A 15438-nucleotide genomic window follows, 5' to 3' on the forward strand; every position below is an offset into this window, starting at 1 on the left:
AACATTCGGTATCAGTGGTGTTGGTGACTTGAAGTTTTGGAGAGGGATGGCATCCAAGAAGAGGACCACCGTGGGGAAAAGAGCGGCAGATCCACTAGGTCCTCGGCAGTGCCTCTGTCGCTGTCTGAGTTCAGAGGTAGAGGACAAGTTTTTTAGCTTATTTTGATGTAATAGCGCAAGAATTTGGTGCGAGTAGCCTACCCAGACTCGAGAGGCTTTCCTCCTCAAACTTGCGCAAACCTTGTCTTCTTCCTCTTTAGAGTTGCAAACAGGCAATACCACCACCAGTCAGATGAGAAAAATATTAGAAATATAGTATTTTATTTAAAAACTGCTATATCTTTATTTTATATAAGTATTATAAAAAAATAATCTACTAAAATAAAATAAGAAGGTTGAAAAGAGCTTGCATGGATTGAGGCATGTGATACACAGTCCTAAAGACATGACTCACTCCCTATATGCAGGTTTGCAGCGATCTTGTTCCTAAGGTACAACAGCTTTACTCAGCTTGATCCTCCACCAACAGGCACTTTCGTTGGATAGGCTTGATCTGACTGACTCCTTCAGATACCCAAAAAAAAAAAAAAAAGGCAAAAAGTTGAAAAGTAGAATAACTCTTTTTTGAAAAAAATTCTCGAAAGACAGGGTATCAGAAATAAGAGATAGATTGGATTGGATTGTTTTGATTAATCCCGAGAAGTCTATTTATAGACTCCATCAGGAAGACCGAATACATAAGATTTCAGAAACACCGTATTTTGTTTGGAAACCGATGCTCTCTTTTGAAAAATCACAACTCTTCTAAAATAGACTTCTTACAAAAAAATATTTTAAAATATATAAAATATTTAAAATTTAATAGATAAAAAAATAATTTTTTTGTTAATTAAAATTATAGCCGAAAATACATTGATGGAAAAAAAAATAACTTCTTGGTGTACACTATGCACCATGGTGGGCAAGGAACAGGGGTAAGAGCTGGACTCGGAGAGGGGAATAACAGAACGTTGAAATGCTGGAGGAGCAAGGGAGATTTGAGTTCACGGCCACCGCGGTAGGTTTATCCTCGCCCATTAATGAGGATCAAATGAATCCCGATCTGGCGGGGGCGCCGCCGCCTCGTCCATGGGGATTACGATATAAGCGGCGACTTCTTATGTATGAACGCCTTTTGTTTTTGTTTTTTTTTTTTCAATTTTGGAGGTGGGTTGGGGAGGGATAAGATTTGGGGACCTAGGCGTGTCGGGGTGCCACGTGGAAGGGGGAGGGTCGTCCGTCCACGGAACCCAGTCGCGATTTTCTCAGGCCTGCACCGCGAAGACCCACATCTGGGGCCCAATAGATTTTTTTATTATTTTTCAAAGTTGGTGCTCCAACTGTGAATAAAGCAAGGGGACAAAAAGACATGATCAGCACAAGGAATTCCTCCAGCCTGCCATCAGACCAAATCATTTTGCTGTCCCGCATAATCAAAAATGGAACAGAACAATCTAAAATCTCATAAGTTTTATTGAATATTATATGAAAAATATTCCCATCTCTTTAACATGGAACATTTTTGAACTTAGATAATGGCACATTGAGGTCACATAAGGATAGTGCATGCATATAAATTTTATAATTTTTTAGGTGAAGAAGAAATTCTTTAGCTTTCTTGTGCTGCTAAGTTTTTTTTTTTTTTTGGTACAACAACGGCTCACATGCGATAGGTGTGAGTGCAGCCAATAAAATCAGGAAAAAAGAATAATATAGAAAATGAGGCACCGACATATGGTCTACTCAAATGAAGCCTCCAAAATAGTGAGCCGCGAATGAGGCCACCCAATCAACCATGCTATTCGTCATGTTTGGCCCGAAAGAGTCCACACTCATCTAAAAGCTTGCAAATGTCGTAGAGCAGTAGTCTAGAACAAGCATCGTATCTCCGACCTCAAATCCACTCGATCACCGTGGTTAAATCTTCCTCAAGTTATCTTTAACCTCTACTTTTAATTCCCACCTAAGCATTGCTTATATCTTTTGCTTTATCTAGCTTCTTAAAAGATCTTAAGTTCAACCTAATATATATATATATATATATACACACACACATTATATATATATAATATATGTATGTATGTATGTATATGTATGTATGTATGTATGTATGTATGTATGTATGTATATGTATGTATGTATGTATGTATATATATATGTATGTATGTATGTATGTGTATATATATATATATATGTATGTATGTATGTATGTATGTATGTGTGTGTGTGTGTATGTATATATATATATATATATATATATATATATATATATATATATATATATATATATATATATATATATATATATATGTATGTATAATCATATACTAGGTGGCTAAGCCTTTATAAGAAGTTCCATTCATCAAAGAATATATATATATATATATATATATATATATATGTATGTATGTATGTATAATCATATACTAGGTGGCTAAGTCTTTATAAGAAGTTCCATTCATCAAAGAATATATATATATATATATATATATATATATATATATATATAAGTATTTAGTATTAAATTATCTAGAATGAATTATAGCAATTCTATTATTAATCATTTCTTATGTTTCCTGCTAGATTCTAATGGCCTGTTGAGGGCCCCTCAAGATTGGCCGCTTGTTCCACTATAAAACCTCATCATGAGTTTTATCATTAGAGATACTACATTTTATTCAAAGATAAAATAATAGAGCCAAAGTGTTCCTGTTCCAGCACAAGGGATATTTTGTTGAAATTGTCGCCAAGGCCCCTCTAATTCTTCCAATTTTTCTGATGAGGACAATTTTGCTCCGTATTTTTTGACTTACATTAAATTGCTTTGGAAAAGACTTTCGCGTCCGTTGGGACCTTCCCAGCCTCGGAATCCATTGGATGGCCTGTCCTTGGCTGCACACGCCGGTGGTGAAAGCGGCAGCAAACCTTCCTACCGTCACCAATTTACTTGAAAAGAACGCTGCCTTTGTTCCTTCAGATGAAACAGTGACCTACAAGGTCTTTCTAAGTCTCAGCCAAAGGTTGGCAAATCACTAAGGATTTAATTAAAGAGGAGTATAGGAGTGGATGCGTCCCAATTGGGGTAGGACAAGGAGCTAGAATCAAGAATAAAATAGATGAAATCTAGTTTATTCTCAATATTTAGAGGGGTTCATTATTAAGGAGAGCAGCTTGAATTTGTATCAGATTCTAAGAATAATTAAAAAAGGAAGGCTTCATATGCTAGAAAAACTAGCTAGCAAATTTTGAAAAAAAAAAATTATTATGATAATAGTGACTCGTTTTGTTTTTCCGGAATATCATTACAACACAATGATGTAAAGTCTGAAAAATTGTCGTAATTTTGAATTAAAATTAAAATAACTTAGCCTGTAATTCAACAATGATAATTTTGAATTTTTGATAAAATTTATTTATTTATTTAATCAGACTATTAAGCAAGATTTATCGTTTCGATATCGAACTCCATACTGCTACCATACTAGTACAGTATCATACGCTCTAATATACCAAGTGTCGGTACACTATCCATACCAGATATCGATACGGTATGGTACGTTCTGTACCATTCGGTTCGGACCGATACAGTGTACCATGCTATTAAGAGCCCTTCGAACACATGTTAGACACAATGCAAATGCCTAGAATTGTTAGCACATTTTCCTCCTAAAAAATGTGCAGGTCCACCATACAACAAGGGAAGACTTCTCGTTATTTGGATTGTAGCACTGTTCTTCCTGCACAAAGAAAGAATTGGAAGTCACTTTAGCCTCATGCTCAGGACCTTCAGGACTAAATGGTGCATTCTTTCTTAAATAAATAGAATCCCCAGTCCTTGCACTCCAAGGCATGTGGATCCTTATCCTATCGGCCATGCTAAGTTCCTTCTCTCTACCCATCCATGAAATATATAACTAATTAACTATATACACATCTTTTGTCTTCTACCTCTCCTGCATCACTAGGATTCTTTGATTTATATCTTCAGTTTGCATTCATAACTCTTCCCCTAGTCTCAGTTGTCCACATATTCTTGTCTCCAAGTGAGGCCCTGATCTTCCTCTTGGGAAGAAGCTACCATATATGTTTCTTTATTGAGATTATAGTATAGTGGTAACGTTGGGTTTCACTGACTGCATTGATTTAGTCCTATTTAAACAATGCCATGCAAAGAGATAGGTGGTGGTTGGCGTTGGCCGGTGTCAGGTTCAATTAATACTAGAAAGAACCCAACTCACAAGCTTTGATTAGCTTCTAGCGAAGCCTTGTTTATTTCCTTTATGCTGTGCTTTCCCATAATATCCGGTGTGCTTGCATTTAAGTATTTGTGCATGTCGGCAAAAGCCAGAGCAAACTTGGGAATTAATAAACTTGAATGGGTGGAACTTGCAAGTAATGATACAAGGTGACTTTTCGATGGGAAAGGGATGAACTTGGACGAATATTGCAACCAACAATGGTGTTGTGGGATCCCTGCCAACAAAAAGTAATGCAACTAGATAAGAGGGACGTGGCATGCATGTGAACCTCACAATCAGCACAAGAACTAATCATGCGACTTCAGTGCGAAGGGACATGTTGCTTCCTGGAACACCTTCCAAAATTAAGATATAGTGGAAAATTCAAAAATAATGAGCTTGGGATTAGAGCATAAGAATTGAAGCCTAGGAAAGCTTTCTTTTCCCACGGCGCTCCCAAAGGAAGGGCGTAAGGGAGTGGAATTGGTTAATTAATTTTTTTTAGTATACTTAGTGTCACTAAAAAAAAAAAAAACATTGCTAATGTTTTTTATCGTTTATACTGACGCTTAATTATAAGCATCGTTAATATTATTACCAGTATTTTATAAAGCATCACAAAAGCGTTGGCAATGTGAGAGTTGAAAAAAAAAAAAAAAATCTATCGATGATTTTAGAAAGCGTCGCTAACTACCGCCGACGCTTATAAGCGTCGGATAGTTAGCGATGCTTAAAAATGACGGCTTTTAACCACTAATATTTTTTATAACGATGCTTTAAAGCATCGTTATAATTTTTTTTGAAAAATTTATTTAATTTTTTTTTTTCTTTTAGCAAGCTTTAAAGGCCATTGAAAAACTTGCAGAAGTCATCCTTCCAGTATCTTTGATAGAAGGAAGGTTAAGATGGCCAAAACTATGCAACCATGTATGTGTGGTGAATAATTGTGCTAGTTTACATGATGTCCACTCCACAATATACAGACATCCTTCTAGTGAAGAAGGCCAAAGGCTTTATCATGTCATGCCACCTTTCTCTAATCATTCTCAATGGACTTGATAATGGCATCGAATTCCATATTGACTTGTATGAGAGGATTATATTAATGTGGAAGAGTTGGGGAAAAGAAGAGGTCCATGGAGATGACCTAATGCCATCTTCCTTGGCTGCATTAACCTAAATTGTCTCATAGCATTTGCTTTAACAATTTAAAACCCCAATGGAAGGCAGAAAGCAAAAGATAAGCGGTGCCAATAAAGTAGGCATGGCTCTCGAGATGGCAAAATTCTTCCAGAGAAGGGGGAGAGAAAGGTACAAATTTTGCCCGCCGTTTGGCATGACCTCCGCGCTCTACGGAACACCGCATGGAAAACACCCCCCTACCCCTTCCCAGTTCCCAGAAATGAGCATCTTCCACGCGGATCGGGGCTGCATCTTTAGCACGAAAGAAGGATTCAGCGCAGATATCAAAGCGCTATGTACAGTTCACGAATAAATATTGTACAAGTTCCGAAGATTTCTTATTACGCAGGTTTCTAAAAACTTGCTTCAAAAACTTAAACTATATAGTTTTATAAAAAAACAACATAGCTTTTAAACAATCTGTGCATAATTTTTAGATTAAATTTTAAAAAAAAATTCTAAAATTAGAAATAAATTATATTTACATCCAATATGAAAAATCTATATTTATCTAATTAAAATTTATTTTTATACAATACTTTAATCCCTAATTTAACAGAATGTTAGTCAAATCGTTAATTTTTTAATAGAAACTAAATATCACGTCAGAATTTTTTTTAAAATAACCAAAATAATCTTATAAAAACTTTTCTAAAATTTATATTTATTACACTTATATTCAATATTGTGTAAAAACTATATTTGCACCCAGTTAAATTGAAAAAACAACGTTAGTGAAATCGCTTATCAATTGTAAAAAAGTCAAAACTACCTCTATAAGAAAATAAGGCTTCTCTTTCATTTTTCTAACTCTCAGAGCTCTTCGAAGTCTTCCATTTTCAAGAGTCTTTTTCTTTCCGAGATTGAGCGGCTAGAATTTCTTTCTCGCTTCGCCACCCCACCATGATGTTAGATGTATGCCCTAGAAGCCAATCTGGCAGACACATTATTTATTCTGGGACATAAATTTGTACTTGACTTTATTATTATTGAATAATAAATGGGCATCTTTTCATTCATATTGTTTATGTGTCTATGAATCGTCCAAGAAATTACTAAGATGATGATACATATTCTCAAGAGTTGAGAATTTGAGCCATGTATCATTGGTGATTAATTTCTAAATGCTCCTGATCAATGGATCATCACGAGGACGGTGATCGATCCGATCAGTGCACAGATCGCTTTCCTTATGGATGGACGAGACTCGAGTCCACAGTATAGGGACACTGAAGTGAGAGTGCAGGTGCTTGTTAGAGAACAAGGGTACTGAGCGTGACCAAGACAAGAAGTCACTTGGATGTCTATCCACTCGTCAGTGACTTACTTGATGTTGCAGTAGTATGACTGGTCCTTTGACCTGCGGTGCTTCGGCTACTCACAGTGAGGTTATTGTAGTTTGACTGCACATATACATGGTCTCTAGTCATATGGGTCCTTGTTGTGTAGATTGGCTGCAGTAGGTTCACTGTAGGAGTAGGATATGCACTTACATGGAATCTATCGACCTTGATAGAAGAGGAGTGATCCTATGTGATTTATTAGACAGAGTTCTAAGACCTTGGCCAGGGCAATAATATACAGTGGACAAAGAGTTTTCCACTATCGAACTCAAGTCGAATAAATCTAGACATATGACAGACGACGGGGTTTGACGAGTTATCCATGACCTCCGGTCTGTAGGGATCCACGATAGAAGGACTGTATCATACGATAACTGCACCTAGAGGTTCATCATTCTATTCTGCTGGGTGGCCACTACATACTGCTAGGTGTCACTGGTGGATGGTGAGACTCACAGGGATCATCTTGATGGTCGATAAACCCTGATGAGTTGAGTTGAAATTGTTTCAACCCATTTAAAGGAGTTTTCAATGATATTGTGATAGAGATCGCAATATATCTCACTATCAGTCAGAATAGAACCTATGGGGTCACACACATTAGAAGTATTGATCGATCCAATGGTTGAATTGTGATTAAGAATCACAAATAATCAATTAGATTGATAAATGAAAATCCGCTAAGAGTTAGTGGTTAGAAGAAGGAATAATTGCAATCGGATTGTAATTTAATTTAATTAATTGGATTTAATTAATTGGACTTGATCATGAGTTCTACTTGGAGTGGGAATCATGGAGTCCTAATTGGATTAGGATTTCAAATTAAATTAGAGTCCTACTTGGAATAGGATTTCTAATGTCCTAATTGTCTTAGGGCTGAAATTTGAACAAGTCCTGATTAGATTAGGATTTTCTTAAGTCCTAATTAATTTTAAATTTAATCTAATTAATTTCATGACTCCTAATTGGATTAGGATTGAAGAGTTCAATAGAGTCATGGTTCAATTAAGTCCTAATTAGATTAGGATTGGGAGGAAATTGATATAGGTCCATACAAGTCCTATTTTGACTAGGATTGGACTCATGCACTAGATCCAAATTAAATCACCCATTAATTTGATTAAGTGGCAGATTTAAATGGATAAGAGGGAGGGAAATATGCCCCTCCCTTTGAGCCATGCGTGGGAGAAAAAGGAGGGGCGCATGCCCCTCCTAGGTGGCATGAAATAGAGATAAGGATGAGCTCCTAAAAAATAGGAGCTCATCTTTATCCCTTTGCAATTAAAAAGGGAGCATGGAATTTCGGCCAAAATGAATGTTTTTCTCCTCATTCCAGCCGTGAGCACCCTCCTCCATCTTCCTCCTTTGAGCCACAATCAAGAGAAGAAAAAGAAAAGCTTGGGACGCCCTCTTCCTTCTTCATCTTGGTTCCAAAAAGGAAGAAAAAGAGAAAGGCTGCGGGTCTTGTTTTCTTCTTCCTAAATCCATCCTTCTTCTTCTTCCTCTCAAGCCAATCAAAGGTTGATTCAAAGGAGAGGACTTCAGCCATCCATAGCCATCTCTGCAAGGGAGCTAGCACCCCGGTGAGATCCAAAGGCTTCGATCGAGTCAGTACTTCGTGTGGATACCTGTAGAGGCCGGACGCGTGTGCGGCTTCCACTGAGCCTTGATCAAATACCACGTAAATTAGATTTGCGGAGACCATCTACCCACACAAGGTGAAGATCTGATCTTCTTAATAATTTTAAAATGGTTTAAAATAATTTAATTCTAATCTATCTACAAACGAATGGTTTTAAAATACGTTCATGCGATGAACGGATCCCGCATATGTTTTTCCGCTGCAATCTGAAAATTATTTCGAAATTTTCATGACATATGAGGGATGCTAACAGTGGTATCAGAGCCAGGTTATGTAGATTAAGATTAGAATTAAATTTTTCAAGGCATTTTAGATCTGAAATTTAATGGATTATGCCTGCTGAAATTTATGTATGCAGAATTTTCAGCTTGCTGATTTTTCTGCATACTAATTATTAGATGCTTAGATTAATGATTCTAAAGCTTTGATAATGTGATTACAAATATTTAGGGTCAAATCTAGCATGATCAGCAAGTCATGAGATGAAATAATCAGTTAAATATCAGATCTGAAAAATAATTTTTATGCATGTGATGCGTATGGTGATGATCATGGATGGACCCTTTGAATGTGCTGAAATGTTCTGCGATGTTCTGTGATGCATGTAATTTTAATTTTTAGATGCTTGCGTGCATCTTAAATTCATGTATTAGAGACCTGCGTGTCTCATGAAAAGGGTTGTAATTTTATTTTTATTTTTATTTAATTTTTAAAACAATCTGGGATGTAATCTGTGATGTGTGTTGCACGTCGATGGTTGATCGATATGTACATCAACAAGCTCAACATGCGCGGATCGAGATCAAGGGTTGATTGAAGATGGATCAAGGAGTTGATCACAATTGGACCTAGAGGATCAAGATCGAGTCAAGAGTTGAAGACGATCAAACCAATTGACGTGCATGTGCTTGTAAAATGACCCCATCCTGGATCCATGATCATCACCATTTAATTTTATTTTTGATAAATGCCTGGATGTTTAATGCTTATGTTTATGCGGGTAGATTTATATTTGCATGAGATGTGAATACGCGATCGAGTGAGACCTAAATCGAAACCTCCCTAATCAGTCGAGGGTGAACCAACATAAGTTAGTCATATTAGATTAATTGATCTAATTGGTGTCTAGGCAAGCCTATAAGGTGGTTACTTAATTAGGACCTTACTCTCTGAGTAAGGGGAGCCTCCCACCTGCTTACCTGGCCAATTGTTCGATTACCTCTTATGAAGAACTCAAGTTGCAAACACTAAGACTTGATTATGCAATATTAAGTCCCTAGGTCTTCCACCGTAGTAGAGCTGCTAAGGTCTTTTCGGTGTTGATTTGTCTCGGCTGGACACAGTGGGCAAGTTGCATCGGGGGACTGGACCTCTCTATTAGACATGAGATGTTGTGGGGTAAAGGTGGGGTTGGGCACTAATAACTGTTAGGTGAGGACCCAATGACGACTTTATTTCCGCAGTTATATGGTGGGTCTGACTTAACTAAGTAATGGGACCAATAACTGTTAGGTGAGGTCTTCATCACTTAGAGACCAAGTACCACTGCAATATGCTTGAGAAGCATTGTACAAGAGTTGTACACTCATCCATTTATGTGTCACCAATAACTGTTAGGTGAGGCGGCATGTAAATCGGTGAGACCGCAGTACCCACTAAAAATCCTAGTCGCGTAGGGTTTTCGTTTCTCCATCAGGGGAGTATGAGGGATTCGAGAAAATAGTGGGAGCATATTTGTTTTAAAAGTTCCTAGAACAAATTAAGTTCAAGTACAAAGTCTAACTAGAATCTTTACTCTCTACAGATCACAATGTCAGCTTCAAACCCTTTAACCTAAATCCTTGAGACCAACAGACTGACCGGAACCAACTATAAAGACTGGCTTAGGAACCTGAAAATTGTTCTTAATTGTGAGAAAATAGGATATATGCTCGAGAATGATATCCCTAGGCTACCAGCACGTCCTACTGATGATCAGCGTGAGACGCATCAGAAGTGGACTGATGACGACATTAGGGTCAAGTGCTATATCATGGCATCCATGACTAACGAACTTCAATGCCAGCATGAGAACATGAAGACTGCTAGAGAAATACTGGCTCACCTGCAAGAGTTGTATGGTGAGCAGAGCCGCACTGCACGCTTTGAAGTGTCCAAGAGGCTCTTCAAGGCAAAGATGCGCGAGGGGCAGTCTGTCCACGATCACTGTTTGACTATGATCAAGGACCTCGAGGAGCTTGAGAAGCTCGGTATGTCCATGCATAAGGAACTGCAAATAAATCTGATCCTACAATCCCTTCCTGATTCATTTGGTCAGTTTATAGTAAACTACCATATGAATAAAATTGAATGCACGAAGACCGAGTTGTTGAACATGTTGGTAACTGCTGAAGGGGCCTTGAAAAGTTCAAGGGGCTCTGTTCTGGCTGCTGAGCTGACTTCTGGTTCCAAGAGAAAGTCTACTTGGAAGAATAAGAAGCCTGCAAAGAAGCACAAGAAAGACAAAAAGCCTAAGAAGGAAGTTCATAAGAAAAAGGCTGATGACAAAGGAAAATGTTTCCACTGCAACGTCAACGGCCACTGGAAAAGGAACTGCCCTTCATACCTCGAGAGCCTGAAGAACAAAAAGGATACACTTTCTGAAGGTATGCTAGACTTGCTCGTGATTGAAACTAACCTTACGGTTTCTTCTACTTCTAGTTGGGTTATAGATTCTGGTTCTAGTGCTCATTTGTGCACTACTATGCAGGGTCTAAAGGAAAGTAGGAGGCTGGCGGAAGGTGCAGTGACCCTTCGGGTTGGCAACGGGGCAAAAGTTGCTGCTGTAGCTGTGGGCACCTATCCTCTGCGATTACCGTCTGGATTTAGTTTATTACTTAGAGACTGTTATTATGTCCCTGCTGCTAGCAGAAATTTGATTTTTGTTTCATGTTTAGCACATGATGGTCATATTATGACATTTGATAAAGACTGCTGTTCTATTTATTTTAGAAATAAATTAGTTGCACGTGGTTTCATGATTGACAGTCTCTATCACTTGCATATTGATGTGTCTGTGAATGTGTCTGAGCAAGTAATGAGTGCCATAGGATCTAAAAGATCCAGAGATGAGATAAACCAGAAGTATTTGTGGCACCTCAGGCTTGGTCATATTGGAGAGGACAGAATGAACAAAATGGAGAAAGATGGGCTTCTTGGCCCATTGACTTCCGAGTCGTATCCAGTTTGTGAGTCCTGTCTTCAAGGAAAAATGGCTAGATTACCCTTTGTAGGACATGGGGAGAGGACCACTGAAATACTTACCCTGGTACATACTGATGTGTGTGGCCCATTCGATGTGCTAGCCAGGGGTCGTTATTCATACTTCATTACCTTTACCGATGACTATTCACGATATGGGTTTGTGTATCTTATGAGATACAAATCTGAGTCTTTTGAAAAGTTCAAAGAGTTCAGAAATGAAGTAAAAAAACAGACTGGAAAAACCCTTAAGGTTCTTCGATCAGATCGAGGAGGAGAATACCTTAGTGGGAAATTCCGGGATTATCTCAAGGAGAATGGCATAGTCTCACAATGGACGCCTCTGGGTATACCTCAACTCAACGGGGTGTCAGAAAGGAGGAATCGGACTCTATTGGATATGGTTCGATCCATGATGAGCTTCACTGATCTACCTATGTTTCTTTGGGGAGATGCCTTATTAGCCGCAATTTATTTATTGAATAGAGTTCCCTCTAAATCCGTACCTACCACACCGTATGAGATATGGCATGGTAAGAAGCCGAGTCTTGGTCATCTCAAGATTTGAGGATGTCCGGCCCACGTCAAGCGACTACAGGCGGACAAGTTAGAGTCTAGGACCATAAGTGCTCGTTTCATTGGATATCCTAAAGAGTCATTAAGATACAATTTTTACGTCTCAGAGGATCACAATATGTTTGTGAGCCGACATGCCGTCTTCTTGGAAAAACAGTTTATCCTTGATAGAGGCAGTGGGAGAAAAATTGAGCTTGAAGAGAGAGCCTCTGAAAAGCAACTAGTAATGAATCCTATAGAACCTATTCACATAGAGCCAGTACACATAGTACTTCCTCCACCTCGTAGATCTAGTAGGGTCTCCCATCCTCCCGATAGATACTTAGGTATACTAGTAGAGGACACCGAGGAAATGTTTCTCATCGGAGATAGGGAACATGTACAGGATCCCAATACCTACAACGAGGCGATATCAGATATCGATTCCGAGAAATGGCTGGAAGCCATGAAGTCAGAGATAGACTCCATGGATTCCAACCAAGTCTGGACCTTAGTAGATCCACCAGAAGGTATAGTACCTATTGGATGCAAATGGATCTACAAAAGAAAGATAGGTTCGGATGGAAAGGTAGAGACCTATAAGGCAAAGCTAGTGGCGAAAGGGTATAGTCAGCGCGAAGGCATTGACTATCTGGAGACTTTTTCACCTGTAGCCATGCTAAAATCCATTCGAACATTGCTTGCCATCGCAGCGTTTCATGATTATGAAATATGGCAGATGGATGTGAAAACTGCTTTCCTGAATGGATATCTTGATGAAGATATCTATATGGAGCAGCCTTTGGGTTTCACTCCCAGTGATGGAGATCACAAGGTCTGCAAGCTGCAAAGGTCCATCTATGGACTAAAGCAAGCATCTCGGAGTTGGAATACTCGTTTCAATGATGCGATCAAATCGTTTGATTTCATCAAGAACGAAGAGGAACCGTGTGTTTGCAAGAAGGTTAGTGGGAGTGCTGTCGTGTTCCTCGTACTGTACGTGGATGACATCCTCTTGATTGGGAATGATGTTCCCATGCTAACCTCGGTCAAGGTCTGGTTGTCAAAAGAGTTCTCCATGAAAGACCTTGGGGAAGCATCCTACATTTTGGGGATTAAGATCTATAGAGATAGATCTAAGAGGTTGCTTGGCCTATCACAGAAGATGTACATAGAGGAGGTACTGAAGAGGTTCAGTATGAAAAACTCCAAGAGGGGTCTATTACCCCTTAGGCATGGGATTCATCTCTCCAAAAAGATGTGCCCCAACACATCTGAAGAGATTCAACGCATGAGCAGGATTCCTTATGCTTCTGCAATAGGGAGCCTCATGTATGCCATGCTATGTACACGACCTGATATAGCCCTTGCTGTGAGTGTCACTAGCAGATATCAGTCAAATTCAGGCGAAGAGCACTGGACATCTGTGAAGAACATTCTTAAGTACTTAAGAAGAACTAAAGATTTGTTCTTGGTCTTTGGAGGAGCATCGGAGTTAAAGGTAGAAGGATACACATATTCAGACTTTATGACTAATATTGATGATAGAAAGTCTACATCTGGATATGTGTTCTTGTGCAATGGTGGTACGGTAAATTGGAAGAGTTCCAAACAACCGATCATTGCTGCTTCTACCATAGAAGCTGAGTATATCGCCGCCTCTGAAGCTGCAAAGGAAGCCTTCTGGTTCAAGAAATTCATTGCAGAGCTAGATGTAATGCCATCAGATGCCATCACACTCTACTGCGATAATAATGGCGCCATAGCTCTCGCTAAGGAGCCAAGGTCTCATCAGAAGTCCAAGCACATAGAGCGGCGTTTCCACCTCATACGCGACTACCTCGAGAAGAAATATGTCGAGGTACAGAGAGTAGACTCCGCGGATAACGTGGCAGACCCGCTCACTAAACAGCTAAGTCAGCAGAAGACTGAAGCCCACCTTGAGAAGATGGGACTTAGATATATGGCTGATTGGCTTTAGTGCAAGTGGGAGATTGTTAGATGTATGCCCTAGAAGCCAATCTGGCAGACACATTATTTATTCTGGGACATAAATTTGTACTTGACTTTATTATTATTGAATAATAAATGGGCATCTTTTTATTCATATTGTTTATGTGTCTATGAATCGTCCAAGAAATTACTAAGATGATGATACATATTTTCAAGAGTTGAGAATTTGAGCCATGTATCATTGGTGATTAATTTCTAAATGCTCCTGATCAATGGATCATCACGAGGACGGTGATCGATCCGATCAGTGCACAGATCGCTTTCCTTATGGATGGACGAGACTCGAGTCCACAGTATAGGGACACTGAAGTGAGAGTGCAGGTGCTTGTTAGAGAACAAGGGTACTGAGCGTGACCAAGACAAGAAGTCACTTGGATGTCTATCCACTCGTCAGTGACTTACTTGATGTTGCAGTAGTATGACTGGTCCTTTGACCTGCGGTGCTTCGGCTACTCACAGTGAGGTTATTGTAGTTTGACTGCACATATACATGGTCTCTAGTCATATGGGTCCTTGTTGTGTAGATTGGCTGCAGTAGGTTCACTGTAGGAGTAGGATATGCACTTACATGGAATCTATCGACCTTGATAGAAGAGGAGTGATCCTATGTGATTTATTAGACAGAGTTCTAAGACCTTGGCCAGGGCAATAATATACAGTGGACAAAGAGTTTTCCACTATCGAACTCAAGTCGAATAAATCTAGACATATGACAGACGACGGGGTTTGACGAGTTATCCATGACCTCCGGTCTGTAGGGATCCACGATAGAAGGACTGTATCATACGATAACTGCACCTAGAGGTTCATCATTCTATTCTGCTGGGTGGCCACTACATACTGCTAGGTGTCACTGGTGGATGGTGAGACTCACAGGGATCATCTTGATGGTTGATAAACCCTGATGAGTTGAGTTGAAATTGTTTCAATCCATTGAAAGGAGTTTTCAATGATATTGTGATAGAGATCGCAATATATCTCACTACCAGTCAGAATAGAACATATGAGGTCACACACATTAGAAGTATTGATCGATCCAATGGTTGAATTGTGATTAAGAATCACAAATAATCAATTAGATTGATAAATGAAAATCCGCTAAGAGTTAGTGGTTAGAAGAAGGAATAATTGCAAGCGGATTGTAATTTAATTTAATTAATTGGATTTAATTAATTGGACTTGATCA

Source organism: Phoenix dactylifera, chromosome 11 (genome assembly GCF_051530095.1).
Source record: "Phoenix dactylifera cultivar Ajwa chromosome 11, Ajwa_hap1_PhDact_Kaust_v1.1, whole genome shotgun sequence".
NCBI lineage: Eukaryota > Viridiplantae > Streptophyta > Magnoliopsida > Arecales > Arecaceae > Phoenix > Phoenix dactylifera.